At 40.0% G+C, this 13,982-nt stretch overlaps 1 protein-coding gene across 1 annotated transcript in view; it reads right to left on the bottom strand.

The window, feature by feature from the left end:
• tradd (tnfrsf1a-associated via death domain) overlaps positions 1–2,824 on the bottom strand; it is a 41,312-nt gene extending 38,488 nt beyond the window's left edge. The window contains exon 1 of the mRNA XM_080843211.1: positions 2,729–2,824. The gene's annotated coding sequence lies outside the window, so the exon portion shown is untranslated. The remainder of the gene's footprint in view (positions 1–2,728) is intronic.
• Between the last annotated feature and the right edge of the window lie 11,158 nt (positions 2,825–13,982).

The raw sequence follows: 13,982 nt of genomic DNA, 5'->3' as shown, positions 1-13,982 counted from the left end.
GTCACAAAATGGCAACAAAATGATTAAAAACAGGTATTTTGGAGGAATCATTTTACCAAGTAACCAAATAATAAGCGGGATGATGTATAGCCTAGTCCGGCGGTCAATATCGGAAAATAAATCTAGCTGTGTGTCAAAGGCAAAAGTGTCAGTGCGTATTCTGTGGCACTGGACGAGAGTACTGTACTGACATAAATGATAATGCTTAGCTCGCGATTTTTTTCCACAGTGTTAACAACCCGTTTGAAGTGACAGAGGAATTCCTTTGTATGAAAACAATGCAAGGCAGTACCACAGCTAAGGAGTATTTGACCATCTATGCGACGCAATTGAGCATTCTGGTTTGTCATGGAAGTCACTCTGAGTAATAATTACAGACGTTGCACCATCAATGATCAGCATATCAGTAAACTTTTAATTTTAGATCATTATAGATGGAAAGATGCTGTATTTTGACTTGAAATTAATTTATTATAAATACATTTATTTTAGTTTTCAGTTTTCAGCTTTGTTTTGTTTGTTTGCAGCCTTGTTACCAACAATACAAAAGTGGTGCAGTACAGCATTTGCTTTGAAATGTGCATGAAAAAACAATGTAGTTGTCAATGAAGACATTATCCCACTATTACTGCTGTATATGTAAGTCATGGGCTATCAATAAGACAAAGTGATCCAAAAATGCAACTATAACAAACACCTTTATCCAAAGAGCGTCTTGCAGCCGCCAGGAATTGAAAATCAGGTCAGCTTATTGTTATTCAACAACACTAATCATTGTACCACTGATCACATATGGTACATTTTCCACACTCAAAAGTGGCCTCTACAGTATTGTGATAGGCAAGCCAACAGATACAAAAAATCTGGCCTCCCACTGACCAGACTGGACGCTCATCGGCCCCCACGTAATTGGAGTTTGAGACCCATGTTCTAAAGTAATAGTGTCTTTCTACAACTAGGTCTTCATTATGCTGTGAAATAAGTATGCCTCAATTACAATGTGAGCTGAAAGAATGTTTGGGGCACAGCTAGCAGAATGTACAATGTTTCTTATGACATTTCTCCCTCTGCTTTAATTGACCAAACTGGACCTTATGCTGCGCAGTAGACAAATGGTTACAGGAAGAAGCTTCACAGCTCTCCATTCAAATCCTGTGGAGTGGCTGTCCATTCCATAGACATCTATATACAGTATGTATGTACATGGTCCATTCTCTATCTAAGGCTTGGCCTCAATCCTCTCTGGTAAAAGAGTGGCCCTCCATCCCCTGCACGAGCTAGAACACACCTACATTACGTCAGAATATCAGCCTCATCGGCTGGAATTTCCCATGACAAACATGACTATTTCCTTTGTGAACAGACTGGTGATGTTCTTGTTTTAAAATGTATGAAATACATTAATCAAATGTGATTTGTGCAAATGAGTCATTTATTACTTTACCGTGTTATGCTAAAGTGTTGGCTGGTGATAAAAAACACTCAACACTGAATGTATGTGACCTGCAATGCTGACCAGTTGAAGGCATCTCAACAATTTAATGATTTAAGAAATGAACACTATGACTCATTTCGTCAGTCAAGTGCATTTTACTGAAGAGGCAAAGGGAATCTAACTACATCATGAAGGAGACAGTGTTCAACTCCTCTTTGACTGACACCTTGGGCCTTTTCCAAACTAGCCCCTACACCCTCTCCCAATTAAACGTCGTTTTCGCATTCACGTAGAGGGTCGGATACATTAAATGCCATCCCAAACCAAGTGAAAGGCGGTTTTAACGAAGTCCCTTGTAATGTCTCTGGTTATAAGGCCCTACATCAACGAATCTGAGCTAATTTGCATCGATGCAGGATTCGCTAGCATGTGCAACAGTGTTTTGTTTCCGTAGAGCAGCACCATAACAATTTTTTCTGGCCGTATGTGTTATTTATGAGTAATTTACAACATATCAGTCAAACTGAAATTAGCAGCAAATGCAGTAAAACACTGAATACAACTTGTGTGGGTCAGTACAATGTATCAGAAAGTTAACGTACATAACACATGAAATGCAGCTCCACATGATAGGAGTAAATTCTTTATTTCCCAGGGTCTCCTTATTTATTATGTTCGTTATCTCAATGAAAACGAGTCTAATGTCAATTTCTCTTTTCCATGTAGGGCATCCCAAAGTTTGCCACTGTATTACACCATACCCCTTAATTTTAACAGAGACCACTACAGCCGCGGGTGTGACTACAAAACTGAGTTCACTCCTTGACGGAGAGGGAGTGTGGAGAGAGCGGTTTTGAAGAGGCCCCGGGTGTTTACGTTGACCAGTCTGTCAAAGTCGGAAAAGAACGCAGCGAACAATTGTCATTAACGTCACGCAAGGTGTTTATGTTATTTGTCTTTGACATCACATACAAAAGAACGAGCAATTTGTAGTTTAGCTTTATTACGACATAAACGTAGAGTGTTTTGGAGGTTAGATGTAACTTGCTGGCTTGCAGAGTGACATTTCTTTCAAACAGCTGATAAACTGAAACTCGTGCCAAACATTGTAGCCCAAATCACTAATTTTACCAAAACCACAAGAACGACTCGCTTATGGGCGAAGCCTCGCGCCACCGCTGAACTATCACACATTCCGAGTTAGCACTCGCAGTTAAGCATGTCTGTGACTGTAATATAATTAAAAGTTGAACCACACAAAGATCAGCTTTGAATGATAAAAATGCAAATTACCTTTAATTAGGCTACGTCAATCTCGGAATGTTGACTTCATTAAACATGCGTACAATAGTTTTACCAACAACAGCCTCTTTCAAGGAAGTCTTGTCTGAACTCAACAATGACGTCACCATTCCAGAGATTCTAGCTGTGTTCGGTTTCTCCAGTTGTCCACCTCACTATGAAGCCTAAGGGATAACTAAGCCTATAGTCCGCAGGTCAGTGTCGGAATATAAACCCATTCATTACGAAATACCGTTCCGTGCACATTATCCCGCTTCTTATACGTTATTTTGCCTAAACGATAAAAAATACATTACTCTTAAAAATCTCCTTCCAAGTGATGGTGTTGCCTTTTCGTGGCTTCCGCTGAGAAAAAATAGTTCTGCACGCAAATAGTTCATCAGAGTTTTAGGTGTTGTGGCGTTGTGCAGCAACGTTTTATTTGATTACCTCGATTTACATTAAATATCCGTTACGATAAGTGTAATATAATTGTGAATGGTAATTATTTATTATGACTGGTGCAAACAATGAATGAAATCTGCCATTGGCAACAGGTTTTGCGCCACTGACATATTAACATATTTCATATCACTCCGCAAGTGGTCAATTCACTTCACCTGAAACTTTTAAGTTTTATTTCCGTGAAGAACACTGTTTTTCTCAGCGGAAGACACAAAACGGCAACCGAATTATGAAGAGATTTTTTTTAAGGAATGTCTTTTATCGATTTGGCAAGTAGGCCTAACCGTATAATAAACGGTAAATCCCTTCAGGATGAAACGACCTGTTTGTCTGGTCTGGATTCATCTTCCGATGCTGACCAGTTTACTATAATCCCTGACATATCGAAGTGGTCCTCACTGCAGAACATGAGCCAGCTCCCCCCCTGGATCTTCATGTTCTGCAGTGAAACCCACTTCGATATGCCAGGGTCTGCTGGTCTGTATCAAAAATAATCCTCCTATTGAATGGCCAATCAAACTCCTTCCACTGCATTTCGATTGGTCGACAGGTTCCGGTGGCAGACATAGGCTATAATATTTACTGTTGTGTTTTGATGCAAAAGGAAACTTTCAAATATGTATTTGTTTTGTTTGTTTCGGTTGCCAAGTTAATGATGCTTAACAGTTAACATGAATCACCTTTAACCTATAAAACTCTGGGTAACATGTCAGCTAGCTAGTAGTTACCTGGCTTTTTATAATACAGAGCAGGACATCCTGTTACTAATCCGCCATTGGCCATCCGCCATATCAGATTCCCCCCTGATTCCCCATTCATTTGTATTACCTCCAGCAAGGAGGTTATGCGATCGGCTCTGTTAATTTATTTATTTGTACGTTTGTCTGTCTGTGGACAAGATTTCTCAGAAACTACTAGGCGGATCTTTACCTCCAGCAAGGAGGTTATGCGATCGGCTCCGTTATGTTTTACCTCCAGCAAGGAGGTTATGCGATCGGCTCCGTTAATGTATTTATTTGTCCGTTTGTCTGTCTGTGGACAAGATTCCTCAGAAACTACTGGGCGGATCTTTCTGAAATTTTCACAAGAGGTGGATCTTGCTCCTGGGACATCCCCATTAAAATCAGGATGATCCGGATCTGGAGCAATCCGATATTTCTGACCTCCAGCAAGGGTTGACGTTGATAGTAAAGCAAGATCTATCTATCGGGGCGAATGATTCACATTGTAGTATGGGTGAGGATTTTGGTTCGTGGAAAATCCCAATGAGGTTATTTGTCAAAACAAGGAATGATGTTTAGACTAATACACGATCTTTCTCTCAATGTCCCAATACGATATTGATCCTGACATTGCTTCGCGTTACTAACTAAGTATGTGATACGTTGTCACTCACTGTAATCGAAAACTGTGCATTGGGATCGAGCAAGTGCTTGATACAAGATTTACACTGAGTTTTGGGTGTATACAACGTCACTTTGTGAATACAACGTCGTTGAGACGCAGTACTGCAATAAATTAACGGACCCTTGCTGGAGGTAAGAAATCTCGGATTGCTCTTGTTACATCTGTGAATTGTCTCCCTTATGGCGTCTCCACTTACATCAACATGCACTGCCTCCCATAAGTATTCACCCCATTTGATATTTTACCCTTTTATTGGTTTTATAAATCAATCATGGTCAATATAAATTGGCTTTTTTGACACAAAAAAAATCACAAAAAAGCCCTTTTTGATGCCAAAGTGAAAACAGATTTCTACACAGTTATGCAATCAAATAAAAATATGAAATTAAAAATAAACGATTCCCCAAGTATTCACCCCCTTTAAAGTGACTGACCTCATTCAACAGACATCCAGCCAATTCGTGTTAGAAGTCTCACAATTAGTGGAATAGGGATCAGTGTGCAGTGAATGTGTCTCAAGTAATTGTAGTATAATGACACCTGTGTCTGGAAGGTCCATTCACTGGTCAGCATGCTCGTATTAAGACTTCATGGTGCCCCTGGGCAACAGTGACTCTCTGGTGCCCACCTACCCCCACCCACAGAACACAAACCATACCTATCCACAGGCAGAGATGGGCAGGATTTCAATTACTTGTATTTGATAGGGCCGATAAAAAATCGAATGTAATTTGTAACAAAATACTTTAGAGTGGAGTAATTTTGTATTTAAAATACTCAAAATACTTTCTCCAGTGTTTAAGCAGAAGGCGATTTTTTTCTGTCGGATTCTACCAGTAGACGATCTGATCTGCCTCTGAATGTCATTGTCGAATCAGGCATCAGTCAATTTGCCAAAACTGGTGCTTCTTATGGCCCGCCCCTTTTTGGGACGAAAAGGAAATCACCCCAGATCTCCCTCATTGACTCTCATGTTAAATCAATTTTTTTCACAAAACAGGGCTCAGGTCGAAAACTAAGATAGCTGTCTTGATCTTTGTCAATTTATCTTCATTAGTACACTGAATAAAAGGAGGTTCTTTCAAAGAGCGAATCGACTTGATCAGAATGTGACTTGACAGAATGTGACTTGATCAAAGCCGTATGATGTCCTTATACGCAATTACGTATGACGAAAGCATGGTGGGGATAGCCCTCCCGGAAGCCATAGAGATTGCAATGAGAGCCCTGTTTTGTGAAAACATGAAAGTCACACAGCTGCTGCCTGCAAAAATATATAAGTACAAAATCAATCAAGTTGTTGTCTTTTAATAGCTTTGCTTAAGTTACACTCACATTCTGTGACTGTTCTTCCTTTTTTACTGGGTTCACCAGAGCTTTGTGTAAATTATATAGCCCCGTAGCCAGGCCCCATAGACATATTTATGTCAATTTAAATAGTCTGAATAGCCAAGTCACATTGCCAAAAATTCTGATGTATACCTATATTCAGCGAAAAAATTACACTGACAGGTGTAATAGGCGGAATATGTGTGCGGGGGCAGGGGCATGGTGGCGGCGGTTACAAACATGAAAAAAGGATACAGGACTCAAATGTTTGGGAACCACTGCCTTACAACACTGACGAGGGCCCGTCATAATAGCCTGCACCTGGGCCCGTGATAACTACGTTACGCCACTGAATAGCCCAAACCTGAATGTTCTGCTATACCAAATTGAGAGAAAACTGAAAATCCAGAAAAAGTATTTCCTGTATTTTAAAAATACAAAATACATGTATTGTATTTTGTTACATTTTCTGGCAACAGTATTTTGTATTTTATTTTGATACATTTATTTGAAGGGTATTTTCTATCAAAATACATTTTGATGTATTTTTGCCCATCTCTGTCCACAGGGGTGTATTGGTCATTGATTAGAAATACTTTCTTACTGTACTCAAGTACTGTACTATCTGTGCTTTACTTGATTTTTTTTTATACATACTTTTTGCTTAATTCTGCTCCACTACATTTTCCATACATGTAACCTATGTAAGGAATAATGCACTGGGAGCAAGTCAGTTATGAGAAAATACCCGTACGCCAGGGGGATGCTACCTTTAACCCCCTGAAGTGCGGTTATTTTCAAAACTCACTTGCTCCCAATGCATTATCCCAGCTGTTATATCACAGCTAACTTGCCAAAGTAATTAATGCTGTAAATTATGTTGAATGTGAACTTTTGTTATTAGAAATCATAACTTAATACAGTGCAGAATTATTGTTTTATCTTTTGTTGACCTTAATGAAATATCATTACTAATCTCAACAGGTATAATATTCGTCTAAAAAATAAAGTTTATACTTTTACCTTTGGTACTTAAGGAGGATATACAGACTTAAATCTGCTATAACCTACACAATAAGGAGAACATGAGCACATGTACAAAACAAATCAAGCTTTATTTATGTAATCGAACTCGTCTAAAAACAAGTCAGAAGTAGGGTTGCCACCTGTGTCTGACAAAAAACCTGGACATATCCATGACACGACATACCAGGGCCCATCTGCATCTTTGCACTGACTTTGTTCCAACAGTCAGTTGACAGGCTGTGACCATGTTGCACATCATGATAAGTAGCTGTTAATTCGGCAACAGTAACTATGTCTGCTGAACTTGAAATTGCCTTTGTTTGTCTGGTACCTTGAACACGATTCTGATTTTGTTTTGTTTTAGCATGGTTATCCATAGCAGATTTTCCTTCTTAACGAGAATCTTAACTGAGCATAGGGAACATGTAGCAGAAAGTGGATTATTAGTGGTCATTATTATGACCGCTGCGCGAGAGCCATATAGGTTAAGTCGGAGTTTTTTTTTTCTTTTTTCTGTTTGCCGATTTTCTGTCAACGATTCCCGGGACACTGAAACACCGGGCTGCACGAAATTTGGTGGGCATGTAGCCCCACTAGATTAGCGTGGAACCATTGATCGTTTTCATCCGTTGCACCCCCGTCGGACTGGACCCCTTTTAAAGAGGGTGGGGCGATTCAGGTTTCTGTGAATAAGTCGAAAACCGTAGGGCTTAGGAGGACCACATTTTTTTTGTATGTTGGTCTTTAGAGGCCACGTCAACCATTCCACTACCACTTATTTCATGTATAGCGCCACCTAGTTACAAATGAAAAATCAAAAATGGAGTGTTGTCAAAAATGTTAATTGTAAGTTGGCAAGGTCAGAACTGCACGAAATCGGAGGTGTGGGATCATTCTTCTAAGTTTCGTGGAATTCCGTTCACGGGCATGCAATGAATTGATTTAGATGGTTATACACCAACTGGCCTGTAGGTGGCGTGACACAGTTTTCTTCGAATATCCCGAGAACCGTAGGGCCTTGGAGGGCCAAATTGTTCTTGTATGTTTGTGTTAAGGGGCCATGTCAACCCATACCATAACCAGTCATTACATGTATAACGCCACCTAGTTAAAAATTAAAAAGCAAAAATGAGGTGTTTTAATCGCATATACATGTCAAAGTGCTCGAAAAATTACCAAATTTGCCAGGGACATCAAGCCTGTAACCGTCCATCTTCGATAGAGTTTATGTCCATAGATGGAGCAAAATGGCTCTGTAGCGCCCCCTAGAACATTGCAAAAAAACCTGCGCATTGGGGTTATTTTGGCGTAGCTCGACGGAATTCGGTACACGTCTTCATCATGCTTGGACGCACCAAAAAGTCTCTTGACGCCATGGTGGCAGGTCCACAGGAAGTCGGCCATTTTGAGTGGAAGATGTGTTCTGACAGCGTTTGCATACCTCGCATCTGATCGAACTCCTCCGACAAATTGAATGGTAACGCCTTGAAATGTGGTCAGGTTACTCTTCAGCCATGGGCGACTAAAAGTTCTAGAAGATTTTCTCATTAGTCGGAAGGTGTGGGCGTGGCAAACCCTCAAACTTTGCCAACTTGCCAGTGCTTGCCACAAAACACAAAGTATCTTATAACTCTTGCGTACATTGTTTGATCCAGAGAAAATGTCTTAGGGTGGACGCTGGATCCGGCCCGAACGCGTACATATGCCTGACTGATATCACCTATAGCGCCACCTATTGGTGGTTGGAAACTTCACTTTGTTTCCACACCTCTTTATGTGACCTGTTTTAACAAACTACAATGCAAAAGAAAAATATACCAAAACAATCCACAAAAAAGTAGTAGACAAAACATTCCATAACCAAATCATCAAAATCTATCACAAATAATTCCTTAAATACATAAAAATTAAACACAAACCAATTTACACACACAAAACACATAAAAACACACAAACACACTGACAACCATGACTCATTCTGTGCCAAAACCTACTGAACAGTTCGGCAGTCATATTTTGTAACGCTTTGCGTTACGTCTAGTTAAAACAAGTGTTACGTTTCATTTTCTTTTTAAGGCGAGACACGGCAGGCAAAAACATCGTTTTTTTCAGCAGTGGTCAATTTTGAGATTTTGAGCTAGTTCACTCCCTAAACATGTAATCTTTCATACTAGCATAAAGAAAATATCCTAATTATACATTAATGTGTATATTTATTCACATTTTGTCTGTTCGTGGCGTCGGCATTCTCCTAGGTTTCCTGGAAAGTTTGCATTCTAACGTAACGTGCAGTCTATCGTCTTTCTGATGCCTGTCATGCTTGGTATCGTTCAAAAGCTCTGGAGCTTCCTTTCCAGCAGTAACCAATTATGTTAGTAAAAATGGGGCTTTAAACCTAAGGACGAAATTTCATTGGTTTGCGGTGGTTTCTGATAACGTGATTCGTTCAGACGCATCACGTGGTATGGTTCGACACTTCCTTGAATCTTTAAATGCGATTTTCTCAAAATGAGTTTTTTCTCATACTCCAAGGAAAAAATCTCCACTTCAGTTCAACCTATATACACCAAACTTTCCAGTCTTGTACCCAACTATATTATGAAGACATTTGCAGAGGGATTTGTAAATATATTATTCCTAGCCTGAATTATATAACATTATATCCCCAAAAACATGGCGAAAATCGTTTTTTTAAGGCTATTGACAGTATTTTCTGATTTACAGGAAAACAAAAGTAGATATCCATAAATCCCTCTTTTTCCCATCTAATATGCCAACCAAAGGGAAAAGGATTTTTTAACCTGGCTTAATCCCATGATCAGATTTTTCCTTTTAAACATTATACAAATTAGCGCATATTTAACGAGATAATACCTAATTTGCATATTCAAACATCAAAATAAAAAAAACTTGTAAATTTTTTTCTGATCGAAACATGAGTAATCAACTCAGAAAGTTTCATGGTGATACCTATTATTTAAGATTTTTACCCTATTCACCTGTAGTGTCTCGCCTTAACTGGCCTGTCAGTCCCAGTAGTGCCTCGTCCTCAGTCTCCCCTCCCATGTAAACGTTGTTTCTATTCAGAAGAACCTAGTTACAGTAATGTGCAGCAAGTGATTCAACCTCCTCTTTCACAAGCCCTTCAAAAGCAAGCATCAGTTGAATTATATGATAGCCTATTCTACATCACACCCCTAGTGGCAGTGCGGTTTGCGCACGAGAGAGAGATTGAGCACAATGAGATACAATGCTTTTTTTTTGTGTATGGACGCACAGGAAAAGTTATTTTATGATCAGGAATGTTAATTATGACAAAGCCCATGAAAATCCTAGAAATTGCGATTATAGAACACCAAACAATGAAATCTGACATTATAAAAAGCAATCCACAGTAGTTGGATCCAGTTATCATTACAGTTTTTCTCTGTTCCTAAAACACATTTTTTCAAAGCATGCCTCAGTTTCTCTTAGCTCTAAACACAAATCCCAAAACCACTCACACAAAATGCAAAACCCTTTATATCTCTTGCAAAAGGCCACTTTGGTTTCAAAACACTATTATGTCACCTCAAAAGGGAATTTTGTTTTCAAACAACAAACACAGACCATTATTTGAGTAGACATTCTAAGCATTGATTGAACACTGATGTGCCCAATGGAAAACACTACTATGAAATGGGAAAACACTAGTATGAAGGCCTTATCAGGAGTATTATGCCTTTTCATCTCCAGTGTTACTGTACGCTTTCTCCTGTTGTAAAATATTGTAACTGTATAATGTTTTAACTCAAATATAAAACAACTCACAAACAGTAACGACTTACAGTAAAGATTTCTTTTTTTTTTCAAAAGTGCTGTAGCCTTTACATCAGAGCAAACACAACCGAATGTGTAGATGATTTACACAGAACAAACAATAGGATATTGATACAGTCAACAAAAAAAGAAAGAAAAATGTAAAATAAAAAAGGACAAAAAAACTAGACCGCATCCTGTTCTTGCTCAAGACAATATCGACAATTGTTGTGTTGTGAAACATCTGAAAATACAGTAACATTTGATTGGATTACAATACAGTACAGTAATGTTTCAGTGCTGTGGGACGTAATCAGTTGTGGAAACGTATATGACTTACTTGCACATAGTCATATCATACAGTAATTGTTTGACTCTATCAGAGTTTCTGTCAAAAGGCACCCTATACACCTGCTTCATTCTCGAGGTGTTCTGCCTAAGAACATGGCCCACTGTGGCTAGGCTCACTGTATTGATGTTTAGGAATATGTCTTGGTCATCAATGGTTGCACTTTGTATTTGTTTATAATTTCACAAATACAGTACAATGTAAAATATTCTACTGTAAATACAAGAATACTATGCTCCTGATACTGTAAGGCATTCAAACTAGTGTTTTACGTACTGTCATAGTAGTGTTTCTTACCCATTCTCTCTTCTGAATGTCAGGAGAATCGGTGCAACTGAGAAGCGGCTTATGTTTGGTTGAACCCTCTGGCCAGCCTTACCAGCCTCCTGCATGGTCAAACCCATGTTGACCACATGTTTGAAGTTGAACACATTGGCCTGAATCTCATCAGATATACAGTAATGGCTCTCCGTCTTGCTCTTCCTCTTCATCATTTTCCTCCTCCTCCTCCTCTTACTCTCACTCCTCTGCCTCTCTGATCACCACTCACTTCAATGTTGCCATAAATTGTTCTCCAAACTAGGAGCTAAAGCCTTGATTCCAAATTGCCAAACAGCCTTGGAAATGGAAGTTTTGCCAATTGATTAGCAGTGTTTTCTGTTTGAACACAAGGAGGTTTTGGCATTGATGAAGAATGCAAAGTAGAGAGGATGGTGTTTAGTGTTTTGAAGAAAATGTGGTTAACAATTGAAAACTGTGTCTAAAGCAGAGAATTGTGTGTTGTGTTTTGAAGAAAGTGCGGTTAACAATTGAAATCTGTGTTTAAAGCAGAGAATTGTGCTTAAAGTTTAGCAGAATTGGTTTAGGGAGTTGGCACTTGGGTTTAGTGTTCAGAGAAACCGAGGCATGCTTTGAAAAAATGTGTTTTAGAAACAGAGAAATACTGTAAACCAACTCACAGCAATGCAAATAAGCATTGCAGTTCACAAAGCTTTCCAAAACTTAAATAGCTAGCAAGAAGTGATGTCACCAGCCAAATGGGCACTGCTGCCCTGCAACCCTAACAAAGCTTACGACTAAAATCTCCACATATACCAAACTAAACAAAATGCTCAATGCCAGCAAAACTAAAACATATCTAAACACATGCAATACCCCCCTAATCAACAAAACCGTGTAGGAGGGCCTTTACTAAACATATCTTTTCCCTTTCTCTTTCTCTCTCTCTCTCTCTCTCCTTCCATATCATATCGCTTATGCCTATAATAACACTGATAAAATAGCCATAATGCCTTCTGTAAAATCCACTACCCAAATGTATCTCCCTATCTGTTTCTGAAATTGATGCCTACTAACATAAATGTTCTCTCCCCCTTATAGCATGTTCCAATCGCTGATGGAAGTGGAACTATTGCTCCTCACCCCCACCACTCTACATCTACGCACATGGACAGCTGAACTCTACCCACTCACTTTACGTTAGGTTACGGGGACGCTGGCGACACTGACGCCGCTCCGTCTGCCTTGTTTTTATTTAAGTTTTTCAAGTTTTCGCAATTTAATATATTTTATTTTTATGACAAAGTTTTTCATACGTTTTAACTTCGTTTTGGCCTTCTTTTGTCACAATTTTTCTTGCATTTTACCCCATCCTGAGCTTGATTTTGGATATCCTACGATCTGAAGCTGGTTGCCTGTGCTCCACCGCTGCTGTTTTTGGGCCACTCGATGTCTCTCTCCCTCTCCTTCATCCTGTCGGCGGATTTGACGCTGACCAGCAGCTAGGTTAGTCGGTTGACTAATAACTAGCCCTCCCAGGGAGATTGAGGCTTTGCGCTGTGCTTTGCCTGAGCTGCTGTAGCCTACTAAACATGGGATAGATCTACACTGCGGAGCAGCTCCAACAGCTTGCCTCCTATGCCATCAGTTCCATCGATGAAGATGTACTCCAGCTTTGCCAGGTTACGGGGATCTGTCGGAGGAAGCGCTACATACACAGAGGGTCTCGTCGCTCCTTCAAGATCTACAATCGAGCAACAGAGGATGCCATACCATGCCTTTATAACATCACGGCTGGATTATTGCAATTCCCTCTACCTCGGCCTCCCCCACTCCTCACTCAGACGTCTACAGCTGGTCCAAAATGCAGCTGCACGTCTTTTAACTGGCACCAAGAGGTGTGAGCACATCACCCCCATTCTGGCCTCCTTGCACTGGCTCCCCATTCATTTTAGGATACAGTTTAAAGTTTTATTATTTGTTTTTAAGGCACTCAATGGGCTGGCCCCAACCTACATCACTGACCTTGTACAGCCACATTCAGTCCAAAGGTCCCTCAGATCCTGTACCAAAGGGTTTCTGCATGTGCCACGCTCACGGCTCAATCAGAAAGGAGACAGGGCCTTTGCTGTCGCCGCTCCACGTCTGTGGAACCAGCTCCCTCAGGACATTAGATCCGCCCCCTCTATTTCTGCCTTCAAGTCTAGGCTAAAAACCCACCTTTACTCCCTGGCCTTCCTTTCCCCCTGAACTGTTAACCCCCTGTTCTTGCCTATGTGGGCTGTTATTGTATTATTGTTCTACTGTATTATTTGCCTTTTATGTCATTGTAAAGCACTTTGGTCAGTTTATGCTGTATATAAATGTGCTCTATAAATAAAGCTTACTTACTTACTTACTTACTTTCTTCCTTTTCTTCCCTTTTCTCTCCCTAATAATCAGGACTATCTCCACTATGGGACGCTGCTGTAGTCTCTCCACCTGGTCTACCTGGAGAAACCCTCGGCCAATCGCACCCACCGCCACTGCATTGTCGTACACCTACTCTACCCAATACCCTATGCTAGCATTTATATACAATATACACCATTGCCACCACTGAAATGTTTCTCT

Source organism: Sprattus sprattus, assembly GCF_963457725.1.
Source record: "Sprattus sprattus genome assembly, chromosome: 8".
Classification (NCBI taxonomy): Eukaryota; Metazoa; Chordata; class Actinopteri; order Clupeiformes; family Clupeidae; genus Sprattus; species Sprattus sprattus.
The sequence above is the reverse complement of the archived record's forward strand: the minus strand, read 5'-3'. Positions and strand labels throughout refer to the sequence as shown.